At 34.3% G+C, this 14606-nt stretch overlaps 1 pseudogene; it reads left to right on the top strand.

The window, feature by feature from the left end:
• Window positions 1-1758: 1758 nt before the first annotated feature.
• Window positions 1759-13604, top strand: LOC123884813 (annotated as a pseudogene).
• The last annotated feature ends 1002 nt before the right edge of the window (window positions 13605-14606 follow it).

The following is a 14606-nucleotide window of genomic DNA, read 5'->3' as shown; positions in this document are numbered from 1 at the left end:
ATTTTAGGTTGGGATAGTAACACTCTCTTATTATACATCATAAGATAAATGTATTGAGAGGTTATTTAAGTTCCGCATTTAATTGTAAAATTTGATCTTTAAAACCTGAGATGTCTGATCTTGATCATACCGCTTACATGTGGTCGATTGCGCTGTCGTCAATATTTTTTTTATTACTTTTATGGTCTAGAATGATTCAAAAAAAACTATGGTCTAGAAATAAATTACTCCATCCGTCCCAAAATATTAGAATACATTGACCACTGCACGTATGTCAGTACATAATTTTGATTGCGAATGAATATCTTTAATTCTCTATTAGTAAAAATTATAGAAATTTGATATTTTAAAAATATTTATCGAAACAAATCAAACAAGATCTTATATGATAATATTTACATTTATATACTTTTAGAAAAATACGGTCAAAACAAGATACTCCCTCCGTCTCAAAATTATTGTCACTATATGACTGTGTGCACTATTCATACAAGCTACTTTGACCATATTTTTTTACTAATGCATAAAGATAAATATTAGTGAAGATGAGAAATTGCACTTTTCTCTATTGTTTATTCTGATTACATTGCACTTCTGATTGTATTGCACTTTTTCCCCTATTGCACTTCTTCTGATTGGATTGCACTTCTCCCTATTGCACTTCTGATTGTATTGCACTTCTCCCTATTGCACTTCTTCTAATTGCATTGCACTTCTCCCCCTATTGCACTTCTTCTGATTGCATTGCACTTCTTCTAATTGTATTGCACTTCTCCCTATTGCACTTCTTCTAATTGCATTGTACTTCTCCCCTTATTGCACTTCTTCTGATTGCATTGCACTTCTCCCTATTGATTCTTATGATTAGTTTAGTTTGAATTTGTTCAATTGATTTTGTTTATGGTTAGCTTGGACTGCATTGGATTGGATGTTGGATTAATTTGATTTGGTTCTCCCCTCTTTGATGGTAAATTGCTGCGTTGATCGTGATCTTAATTTGGTTTTAGTATTGTTATTTGCCTTGCCAATTGAATTACAAGTGGTTTGCTTTCCACGTGCCTTGTCTCTTGTTTCTGTTTGTTTATCAACAAGAAAAGTTTGAAGCTAATTATAAGCTATTGGTATTCTATTGAAACCCTAGCCGTCTTTCTCTTTTCCTAATATTTGTGTATCTTTGACTTTAACAATTAGCATATGAAATTTTGTTAGATTTGTCTCGACGAGTACTATCAAAATATCAATTTTTCATAATTTTTAATAATACACAACTAAAAATATTAATAATCAAAATTGTGCATCGACAAACATGCAGTAGTAAAATGTGACAATTATTTTGGAACGAGGGAGTATATTAATAGTGTATTTAATCAAATGAGGTCTTATAAAATGAGACGGAGGGAGTACTTTTAATACTCTAAAAAAAATTTCTTTTGCTTCAGAAAACAAAAATTACTCTTTTCAAAAGGTCAGAAATAAATTATGTAAAAAAAAAAAGATAGAAAAAAATGTACAAATATAAAAGTCAGAAATTACTTATATACGTATACGTACTCCATACAGTATTCTTTTGCTTCGGAAAAAAAATAAAATAAATTACTCTTTTCAAAAGGTCAGAAATAAATTATGTAAAAAAAAAAAATAGAAAAAAAATGTACAAATATAAAAGTCATAAATTACTTATATACGTATACGTACTCCATACAGTATTATTTTTTTCACCTGACATTATAAATACAGACTCACTTAGAACAAACACACTATATGCGTGTGTTTTGATTTCTCTGTGTATGTTAGGTTTCTTTGTTACCGTTTCAATCCTTCCAACTCTGAATTCATCATCGAATTCGATTCGATTCAACCGTAGTAAGAAACCCACAATGTCTCATTGCCGTCAATCTTTCTCGTTCGACCTAATTTCTTCTCTGTTAGCGAAAGAAACCGATTCATTCTTTCGTTAATCTTGATTATTACTCGAACCCTAAAAAAAAAACTGAACGATTCAACATCGTCATTTTAGGGTTTCATGTTTTGAACCCTAAAATTCTTGATTCAATTTGAAAGAGATATGTAGAAATGAAAAAGAATTCTAAGCCCTTGCAACTTGTGATCAAACCATTAAACGACAAAGTTGCTAAGGTGTGTCGATTCACTTCACTCTCAATTCGAATTGTAAAGGTTATTATTTTATTGCTTTTTTCCTTAATTCCATGTTTAATTGTGTGTTGTTGTGGAATTGTAGGAACTAGGAAGTTGTTACTCTGAGTTCCATTCTCATCCACTATTAAGGCACCAGATGTTGGAAGACATTTATATCTAGTAAGTTGTTATATCTTTACATGTAATTGATTTGTGTCTTTTTCTTCTGTAACTTGTTTTTATTAAGAATTTATGCTATAAACACTTATCATATTGGTGCTTATGTCTAAACTATTTCTATAACAAAACATTCATATGGAATCAGAATACATATGAAATTGAAATGTGAATGTTTATTTCAAATGCAAGTAGAAACATGATAACGAATTATTTCTTACCGAAAATTGGGAAAATGGCTGTGTGTCTTGGTGCCTTTGATGTGAAATTGAGTTTATGTCCCTGGATTTCCCTATATAAAGTAAATGTCCCTTGATATCTCTAAATTGTATATATGTCTCTCAATGTCCCTAAATTGAGAATGTCCCTAAATTGCGGCTTTAAGTGTGAATGCTTATTCATAACTTCAAATGCCTTTGATCAGTTTGATGTGAACTAGAGCTTATGTCCCTGGATGTCCCTAAATTGTATATATGTCCCTAAATTGAGAATGTCCTTAAATTGACGGCTTTAAATTTGAATGCTTATTCATAACTTCAAATGCCTTTGATCAGTTTGATGTGAAATAGACCTTATGTCCCTGGATGTCGCTAAATTGTATATATGTCCCTCAATGTCCCTAAATTGACGGCTTTAAATGTGAATGCTTATTCATAACTTCAATTGCTTTGATCAGTTTGATGTGAAATAGACCTTATGTCCCTAAATTGTATATATGTCCCTCAATGTCCCTAAATTGAGAATGTCCCTAAATTGACGGCTTTAAATGTGAATGCTTATTCATAACTTCAATTGCTTTGATCAGTTTGATGTGAAATAGACCTTATGTCCCTAAATTGTATGTATGTCCCTCAATGTCCCTAAATTGAGAATGTCCCTAAATTGATGGCTTTAAATGTGAATGCTTATTCATAACTTCAAATGCCTTTGATCAGTTTGATGTGAAATAGAGCTTATGTCCCTGGATGTCCCTAAATTGTATATATGCCACTCAATGTTCGTAAATTGAGAATGTCCCTAAATTGACGGCTTTAAATTTGAATGCTTATTCATAACTTCAAATGCCTTTGATTAGTTTGATGTGAAATAGAGGTTATGTCCCTAGATGTCGCTAAATGGTATATATGTCCCTCAATGTCCCTAAATTGAGAATGTCCCTAAATTGACGGCTTTAAATGTGAATGCTTATTCATAACTTCAATTGCCTTTGATCAGTTTGATGTGAAACAGAGTTTATGTCCCTGGATGTCGCTATATTGAGTAAACGTCCCTCGATGTCTCCTCTAAATTGTATATATGTCCCTCGATGTTGCTAAATTGAGAATATGTCCCTCAATGTCCCTAAGTTTACGGCTTTAATGGAATTTACATGTGAATGTTTTTTCATAACTTCAAATGTAAGTGGAGATGACTTGTGGCACCATAGATGGAAATAGTATAATATGTCCCTCGATGTCCCTAAATTGAAGGTCTGAGTGATTGCAATTTCAATGTAAATGTTTAGTAAAAACTTGAAATTTAAATGGAGATGACCCTTGACGCAATGACTATATTATGCTTTTGGTAACAGTAAATTGCGATGATGATTTTTGTGCCGAGTGATCTTAGATGCAAAAATTGAATATATGTCCCTTGATGACCGTAAATTGTGTTAGCCTAAATTCAATTTCATTATGAATTTTTATTCATAACTTGATATGCATATTTAGATGACCCATGATACAGTGACCTTATGTGCTTTTTGGTTACCTTATATGTGAAATTGAGTATATGTTACTTGATGAATTTGAATGCAAAATTCAATATTTGAGTCTTACGACCTCAAAATTGTTGGATATTAATGTAGAAACGAAAAAGAATTTTAAGATTCTTGATTGGACCTTCTCTGACTCTGTAAATGCTTTCAGATTTAGCAGTGTTGCTTGTATCGATTTGATTTCTTGTGAATTTTATCACTTCTACCTCTTTGGTTTCGATTTTATATCCTTTATCTTTTGGAATATTTTCTAATTGATTTGACTCAATTTTGTCGTTCGTAAAGTAACACAAATTCTCCGAAATATTGTTTGACAGAAATATTGTTTGACCGAAATATTTTTCACGCCTAAGAAGGTTAATTTGAGCATTAATAAATTGTATAGTTGCTTAAAGAATTCTTAAGATAAGTCTTGGGATGCTGTATTTGGATGACCCAATAACATGAATTTTGTTTTACCAATTATGCAGCTTACAATATGAATTATATATTCATATGGAATCAGGATGGTATACATGAAAATTTTGAAGGTCTAAATGCAATTTGAAATGTGAACGTTTATTACAAATGCAAGTCGAAACATGATAACGATTTATTTCTTACAGTAAATTGTGAAAATGGCTGTGTGCCTTGGTGCCTTTGATGTGAAATTGAGTTTATGTCCCTGGATGTCCCTATATAGTGTAAATGTCCCTCGATGTCTCTAAATTGTATATATGTCCCTCAATGTTCGTAAATTGAGAATGTCCCTAAATTGACAGTTTTAAATGTGAATGCTTATTAATAACTTCAAATGCCTTTGACCAGTTTGATGTGAAATAGAGTTTATGTCCCTCGATGTCTCTAAATCATATATGTCCCTAAATTGAGAATGTCCCTAAATTGACGGCTTTAAATGTGAATGCTTATTATTCATAACTTAAAATGCCTTTGATCAGTTTGATGTGAAATAGAGTTAATGTCCCTCGATGTCCCTATATTGAGTAAATGTCCCTCAATGTCCCTAAATTGAGAATGCCTCTCAATGTCCCTAAATTGTCGGCTTTAATGGAATTTAAATGTGAATGCTTATTCATAACATCAAATGCCTTTGATCAGTTTGATGTGAAATAGAGTTTATGTCCCTAAATTGAGAATGTCCCTTGATGTCTCTAAATTGTATATATGTCCCTAAATTGAGAATGTCCCTCGATGTCCCTAAATTGACGGCTTTAATAGAATTTAAATGTCAATGCTTATTCACAACTTCAAATGCCTTTGATGTGAAATAGAGTTTATGTCCCTCGATGTCCCTATATTGAGTAAATGTCCCTCGATGTCCCTAAATTGACAATGTCCCTAAATTGACGGCTTTAATGGAATTTAAACGTGCATTCATAACTTCAAATGCCTTTGATCAGTTTGATGTGAAATACAGTTTATGTCCCTCGATGTCCCTATATTGAGTTAATGTCCATCAATGTCTCTAAATTGTATATATGTCCCTCGATGTCCCTAAATTGAGAATGTCCCTCAATGTCCCTAAATTGACGGCTTTAATGGAATTTGAATGTGAATGGTTTCAAATGCCTTTGATGTGAAATAGAATTTATGTTGCTCGATGTCCCTATATTTAGTAAATGTCCTTCGATTTCCCTAAATTGTATATATGTCCCTCGATGTCCCTAAATTAAGAATGTCCCTCAATGTCCCTAAATTGACGGCTTTAATGGAATTTAAATGTGAATGGTTTCAAATGCCTTTGATGTGAAATAGAATTTATGTTGCTCGATGTCCCTATATTTAGTAAATGTCCCTAGATTTCCCTAAATTGTATATATGTCCCTCGATGTCCCTAAATCGAGAATGTCCCTCAATGTCCCTAAATTGACGGCTTTAATGGAATTTAAATGTGAATGGTTATTCATTACTTCAAATGCCTTTGATGTGAAATAGGATTTATGTCCCTTGATGTCCCTATATTGAGTAAATGTCCCTCGATGTTTCTAAATTGTATATATGTCCCTAAATTGAGAATATGTCCCTAAGTTGATGACTTTAATGGAATTTAAATGTGAATGTTTATTCATAACTTCAAATGCCTTTGATGTGAAATAGAGTTTATGTCCCTCGTTGTCCCTATATTGAGTAAATGTCCTTCGATGTCTCTAATTTGTATATATGTCCCTCGATGTCCCTAAATTGCGAATGTCCCTCAATGTCCCTAAATTGACGGCTTTAATGGAATTTAAATGTGAATGCTTATTCATAACTTCAAATGCCTTTGATGTGAAATCGAGTTTATGTCGCTCGATGTCCCTATATTGAGTAAATGTCCCTCGTTGTCGCTAAATTGAGAATATGTCCCTCAATGTCCCTAAGTTGACGGCGGCTTTAATGGAATTTAAATGATAATGTTTATTCATAACTTCAAACGTAAGTGGAGATGACCTGTGGCACCATAGATGGAAATAGTATAATATGTCAGTTGATGTCCCTAAATTGAATATATCTCCCTTGATGTCCCTCGGTGTCCCTAAATTGAAGGTCTGAGTGAATGCAATTTCAAATAACAACTTGACCTTATAGTTGAAGGTCTGAGTGAATGCAATTTCAATTAATAACTTGACCTTATAGGTTACCTGTTAGGTAAAAGCATTGCTGTGGAATTAACTTCTATGTGTGCAGTGGTGATGTGTATTTATGGGGCTGGAAAGAATGTGTGCCTTCTGGATTTTTTTTTACTGATCTCATCACCGTGGCTGGAAAACAAAGTTCATCGGTAGCTGAGCAAGGTGCTGATTATCGTTTACGCATGCAACATAAATAATTTAATGAAAAAGGGAGTTCTCTGATTTCGTTTCGTGGAACTAACAGAATTTAAGACGTTAAACAGGAAGCCCGCAAAGCCCAAACACTAGTAGTGGGTCTGATTCTCATCATGACAACAAGAAAGTTGGAGAGGAAGCTGGAAAGCGATGGAAGATCTCATTTGCCAAACAGGAGTCTGACAGTCAAACATCTGGAGACAATTTCTTTATTGTGTCCCCTTCTCTTGTTAACTTTGGCCAAGGTGTGAAAATTACCTCTGTAGCAGTTGGTGGGAGGCATACATTGGCACTGTCAGGTATATCGTTTTCTGTATGTCTGCACTAATTATAATGATATTCTAGTTCTAGTTAGCTCTTCCTTGTGGGTACATTATATAGTTTTGTAGGTTCTATGAAGTACGAATATATGGAAGGTTTTTGATGTAAAACAAGAAATCTGATGCTTCATATTTTAACCGAAGTTTTCAGATGTGGGACAGGTCTGGGGTTGGGGCTATGGAGGCGAAGGACAGCTAGGTTTGGATTCTCGAGTTAAGATGGTATCATCCCCTCATCTTATTCCATGTATCGAGTCTGCTTCTGGGAAGGATAAGTCCTCTTTTAACCAAGGAAGCAGTGCTCCTGTTCAATGTTCTAATGGGCCTGGAAGTTATGTGACGGAAATAGCTTGTGGAGGTCGGCATAGCGCTTTAGTAACAGGTCAGTACTTCAGTGCTGTCATAATATGTAATCTTCAAAAGCATCTCTAAATGTTGTGACAGACTCACTTCATGAAGTTACGAATATGCGAATTGTCTCTATTCTTCATGTAGTTCAAAGATATGCGAGTTCAAGTAAGTATTCAAATAAAGAACTCTAACATGATTTTTAAATTGGTTTTGTAGATGCTGGGGTTCTTCTTACTTTTGGCTGTGGGGTCTGCATGGGCAGGTTAGTCTGCAGCTCTTAAAATATTTTAGTATATTCCTTTGGTTTTTTGCTTAGATAAAAAAAGTTAGTTTTCAATGCAAATGATGTGATGGAACTCGAACATGCTGAAAACTCTTGACATTTTTATCACGTGTTCCTTAGGCCTTGTAAAGGAGGAAATAGTAATGGAAAAAGTATTATCAAAAGTGTAAATAACAATGACTAAAGTTTGTTGTCATGACAGTTATTACAACATTAAAAACAATATCACATAGGTGGCTCAATGCTACACCAAAGAAATTTAGCATGCCATTTGTTGTATATATCTTAGATTAGATGATCAGAAGACTAAAAGATAAGATGAAACAAATATATCAGAAAGAAAAGGCTCAACAAGATAACCTTATTGCAGACAAATGCTCAAACTTTACAGACTACAGAGGATAGAAGTGGACTATGATCCCAGATTAGCTGTTGAAATATTAGAATCCTACTTGAGGAATGACTTTACCTAATCATCACCCGAGTCCTCAGAGTATAAATGTCGACAGGGTGGAGGTAGGGACTCGGGAGTACTCTCCTACTCTCTGTTCTCCTCCCTCATGTTACCCAAGTTCACGTCTCTGCTCCCGTGGAGCCCCAAGTATGACAGTCCTTGTACCAGTAATAATTGACATCTCTACTTAATTTTAGTTTCCAACTATGTTTGTGGTGCTACCCACATCAAAGAGCCAAAAATGACAAGGTAGGATTAGCTTACCACAAATACAACATTCATACGATATGATAATGCATTGAGACGGCAAAGTCTGATATATACTTGAAAGACTATTGTGAAAACTCAAATACAGTTCTTTGTAGATAAATATACGTGAGATTTTTCTAAGTGTTCTTTAATCCTCTAAGTACTGGCACATTTATGACATCCAATATGTGTGGCAATGCCCAATGTGGCAGAAGTAGGCATAATCTCTCCTTGGAATTGTTGATGCTTCATATCTAACACTCCTAATTTATTTATTAATACCATCTTGAGTGAATGGCTTGCCTCATCCTGACCTTGTTGGTTTCAGTTTAGCGTAACAGATTACTTATACTTTATAAAACTTGGTGAAATGACAAAGATTACATAAATTATACAACTGGCTTATATGACATTTTTCTAACTTTTTTTCACGAAATTTTCATCCAGTGTGGACAAGGAGATAATGCTGATCATCTAAGACCAATTCTAGTTCGTTCTTTATTGGGAACTAGAGTGAAACAAATTGCTGCTGGATTATTGGGAACTAGAGTGAAACAAATTGCTGTTGGACTTTGGCATACATTATGTGTTACAGTAAATGGTCAAGTTTATGCATTTGGTGGCAAGCAATTTGGACAATTATGTACTGGTAGTGATCAGCCTGAGGTAAGTTTAATTTGCATTTATCTGAATCATTTTGTTTCTTCTAGAAGAATGTTAGTAGACAAACACTTAGTAAACATGATATAACTCATGTTACTTGTTACATCAATTCATGATTTTATCCAAAAACTACGTATTGAATAATAGTATCTACTTTTTTAAGGTTTATCGGATGAGTTTTATGTAAGATGCACTGTATTTTAAAGGGAAAAGCTAACATGTGCCCTTAAGGCACTTGTTATTGTATTGAAAATTGTGCATTTTATCTCTTTAGAAGTCAAAAGTTGCTTTGTTGAAGATATAATTACTATTTGAAGTATCCTTAACATGTGCCCTTAGCGCACATGTTAGCATGACCCTTTTTTAAATTACTTCGGGAAAATGTTGTAGGAAACAGATCTTTTTAATGTCATAACCCACTGTTTTTTTTTTTAAAAAAAAACCCACCTTAATACATGTAACTGGTGCTTAGGTTAAAGGCCAAACCCTATTCAGGTTGCCTAGCCTATCTCTTGGAAAGTATAACATTTATGATACAAAACATAGTTAACTTATACCTGAGATATTATTGAGTGTGGCAAGGCTCCCCCAACTTAGTATGTACTGCATACATACAGTTCATAATTTCTTCCAGCTAACAATACAATGTTCTTGCTTAAAAAAACAATACAATGTTCTACCTATGTTGCCTAGGTACGGGTATGATACCTGATTTGGGTGTGGGCACCTTGACAAATGATATTTTAGAGAATATCTGAAAAGGGGCTACTGGTAAAAAAACTTTTTAGGACTTTTGATCAGGTAATTGTTTAACAATGTTCAGAGTGGTTCATAGGTTAACCCATTCAATGAATGCTCATCGCTCATCTGTTTAATTGATCCTCACCTTGAAAATTTTAATAGATTGACTCTTACTTATAAGTGTCCTTTATTTGTTTTATTTTTCATGCTGTACTCATTCATGTACCGATTATATTACATCTTTGTATTCTTTTATGCCATAGGGTGCTGATAATTCAATACTCTATGGGTGTTGTGTCTTAGTTGAAGAGATAATGCATAAACCCTCTGGATTGATTTCTATGGTTTCGGATAAGCGGTTATCTAACTCTAGTTTGAGATGCCATGTATTAACCACGCAAAGATGTTACTGCATTCTCTCAAGGCTTCCATTTTTTGAGTTGCACTTTGGTGTATTGAACAGGTAGGTATTTTATAATAATGCTGAGTTCCTTCCCACAATGAGGGGTGATTATGTTGAAAATATTTGCAATCACATTGTCATTTGTTGTATTGTATTCTGGGATATTTGCAGTCTTAATCTCATTGTCATGTATGCTCCAAAGCAGAAAAGTGTCCAGCAAACACTTCTTATTTGGTTGGGTTTTACGTGATTTATCATTAGTTCTTTCTGAAAACTATATATGCAAGTATTTTGTATGTTTTGTGAAATTGACTTATTAATGTGGTTGCTTACGTGTACTGTTATATATGAACATTTTTCAGTTTCAAAGGGTGACCAATAAAATGATATCTACATTTAGTAAAGCCCTAAGCCTTAAAATATAGATTTGGGTGTTGGGAAAAACACATAATTAGCAGTGTCTAAAAGACATGCCGAGCTTGGTAACGCTTGCTTGTAACCTAAGTTGGAAAAGTATAATGTGTGCCAAAAAAGACATGAAACTCATATGGGCTGAAAACACAATCTGTTGATATAGCTGGAACAGGAATAATGGTTATAAGTTGTGGCCGTCCCCATCTTTCAAGCTGATTTTGTTGGTTTTGTCAGGTCTATCTCAAATTTTATTATGGTATCACATGTCTATCTTAGATCCGTTGGGCCAACCCCTTACTGGTCCTCCTGAGTCATGCACCACCTCGGCAGTGCTTCAGAGGTCCAATTTTGGGTGTTAGTGATGTGATATGAATAGTGGAAGTGGCGGACATATTTTACTTACAATTACTTACAACCTGGTTTTGTAGAGGGGCCCAAATTTTAAGACAACCCAACATAGGTCCTGAAATGCGAAAAGTGTAGCTTATTGACATCGAAAGTTTAGTTGATACTTGATTCAAATGATATATTGACTATCAAAGTAATTTTAAATAGTACAAGCTTACTTGAAGCTGAGATTTTGTTTGTTGTGATATAAATTTGGTTATGTGAGAATAGAATGCACATAATTGAATGTGATGCAATGCAAGCTTCCTTGGAGCTAAGGTGTAGTTTGTTGTGATATAAATTTCATATTTTTTGCAAAATGGATTAAACTTAATTTTGGGTCTAATGCGCCGCACAACCTTGTATTTGTAGGAAGCTGATATAATGAGTCATGACTCAAATCTTTGACCTTCTAGTTTCATGACAGGAACTCTAAATTATTGAATCAAGACTCCCATTATGTATTGGAAAATAAAGTGAAATGTTTTTCTCCTCTTAAAATTCCGGCTTTATAAAAAAGACTGAGCAAGACTTACAAAACATTGGGGAAAGCCACTAAAAAAGACATTGCTCTAAGTGGTTTTACTGAAAACATGATTTTTGATACATCCCTATGGAACTGATTGATCTATGTTGCAATTCGAAATTGTGGTATAAGACTTGACGCGCTGAACGACTATGATCACAATCCTTTCGGGGGCCCCGTTTCCCATTAGTGCGCTGGAGACGATTCTTATAAGGCTTGTTTGTTATTGTTGTTTTGTTTTTTAGTAACCTACACGATGTCACGCTGTTTTGCTGACTGGGTATTTGACTGATATATCTACTATCCAAAATTATGTGCATATTGTATTGTTCGTTTTTTATATTCAGAATTGTTTGCCTTCTAGCACATCATTGTATTGTATGCAATGATTTTATGGCATTTGCTTATCTTGTTGCAATCTCTGTAGCATCTTCATGCAAGAAAGGCTAGAGCGGTTTTCAAAAAGTGTTGAATATTCAAATTTAGAATCTGTTGAAGGGAGTTATGAGGAAGACAAACTTGATGAGAATTCAAGAATTTCTCAATCAAACCTAAGAAATTCTGTACCCAATAACATGGAGGGTGATAGTAATCATCTGAAACAAATGGTCAATGAGGAGCTGCATACAAACAAACAGTTACTGAAGACAGTAATATGTATGGCGATGCTTTGGTAACAAACAGTCAGAAGATAGGCGCGTACCAACTTATATTTTCCCTGTCCTGCGGAATTGGCAATACGAAAGCTCTGAGTCTTCATGCAGGTACATGACATTGTGATTGTCCAGTGCATCTTGTTAGTAGCGATTTGACCTCCACATGAAATAACAGTGCTCACTGTGCCATTACGAATCTCATGAATTTGACCTCGACATGAAATAATGGTGCTTATTGTGCCATTACCAATCTCATGAATTTTTTCTTTTGTAAACAGATCTGAAAGTACGAAAAATAAAAACTAGTTTTATACATTAATCTGTACTATGTGTTGTTTGATGAACTTCCTGTATAGGTTCAAAGACTTTTCTTTGTTGCTTATGATTTCATTTGACAGATCATATGTTAATGAATTTTGTTATATGCAAGTGGGAGGCATAAAGTAGTATTATTTTTCACTCTTTGTTACTTATGCTCCGTGGTGCATTCTCGTACATGCCACATGGAATGAGTTGATCTGGTATAATGTAGACATCAATGAGTCATAGCAACTATCTTGGAGTCTATGATTTGTATCAGCTCAACTGTAGTTTCTCTTTTCTTAGGGTGGTGGGCTGGGGGTGATTGTTTTCTCTAAAGAGAATCACTTATTCTTCTTTTTCTTTATATTTTCTCTTTAATAAACTGTATTTACTGTCCAAACAAGTTCAATTCCTTTCTTCCAAGTAGTTTATATAAAACATATAGTCTGCTTTATGCTGGTTCCAAATTTGACAATGTAAACATAGAAATCTTAGAAGTGAATATCATCCATTTCTTAATAATGATACATTTCAAACATATGGTATGATTTATGCAGTTTTCAAGGATCACCGATGATAGAAATTTTAGGAGTGATGCTGATGATACTGAGACAGAAGATGCTGCAATCTCTAGACAAGAGGATATAACTGACCTACATGAGATTCTTGAATGGGCCAAGGTTTGTGTAATTTTATATACACCTAGTGTTTTTATTGTCCGGTGAATCGTTATGATAATTTATCGCCGATAATATTATTACTGATATTATGTTCCTGACTCAGGCAAATAATTGTGGACCATTACAAATTATTAGTGAGTATTAACGTTTTAGTTGCCCTACAAGGGGGGATCAACACTTATCTTTCATCCTCCGGAGCACCTTCATCCCTTGGAATATCACAGGGTAGATGATAATGCTCTTTATCTCTCTGGTTCGGCTGTTGATTTGAAATCCGGTAATACCAATCTGGAATTAGTTGAGGTATGCTGGAATAAATTACTATTATTCTAATTTTAGTCTCCTAGGCTGTCATGTTTGATTGTCACGGTAAAACAATTACTTCATTTTTTTTGTTCATCTCAGGCACAAAACTCTCTTCTAGTTGCAGAGGAGGCAACTGCGTTATCTATATGGGCTGTAGCGTGCTTATGTGGCACTTAAGACTTGAACATGTGAGTTCTGTTTTGGCCAATGATTTTATGAATTCCATTTTCCTTACCATATGGTATTATCATGCATGCCTCATGAAACACCTGTTGAACTCCTGGGTTTTAGATAACAAAAGGACAGAAAAAAGTAATAGGAAAACTAATCCTCTGAGCTAAACTCAATAATTCTATCATAATATCAATATAAGATATTTCATATATTCTTCTTACACACTTCCTCTAGCTAAGCTTACAAAGCTTTAAGCATGTTGTAAATAAGCCCTTGAAATAGAAAAGTATGCAAGTACCAAGACAAAACAAGTCTCAAAACTACAACTAAATTTCATGAACAACCAGAAAACCAAAGCACAACAATATCTGGCTAATTCTAGCAGCGGCTCAACCTTTAACTGGAAGGTGTACAGTTTCAAACCAAACTGAAATGAAGTCTGGAATCAATTGTCGCATAGCAAAACAGTGCCAACAACAAAAAAGCATTGCCATAGAGGGGGTCATGAACTAACCAAAACAAAAGCATGTCAAACAAAACTACCCAAACTAACAAAGATTGAGGCTGAAACAATTGGCTTCCAACAGAAATTAAGGCCAAAATATGGAACCTTGACAAGAAACACCCAAAGCAATAGAGATTGAGGCCAAAATAGGGAACCTTGACAAGAAACACCCAATGTAATGCACAAGGGTGTGTGAATGAATGGAGACAAAGAAGATGCCAACAAACAACAGAGAACAAAAAAAGGGGACTGAAACAGCCTAAAAGCACTCAAACACCAGCAAAGAAACTACCAAAAGTGGGAACCACAATCTGG

The sequence above is a fragment of the Trifolium pratense genome, linkage group LG5 (assembly GCF_020283565.1).
Source record: "Trifolium pratense cultivar HEN17-A07 linkage group LG5, ARS_RC_1.1, whole genome shotgun sequence".
Classification (NCBI taxonomy): Eukaryota; Viridiplantae; Streptophyta; class Magnoliopsida; order Fabales; family Fabaceae; genus Trifolium; species Trifolium pratense.
This window is presented reverse-complemented; position numbering and strand designations above follow the sequence as displayed.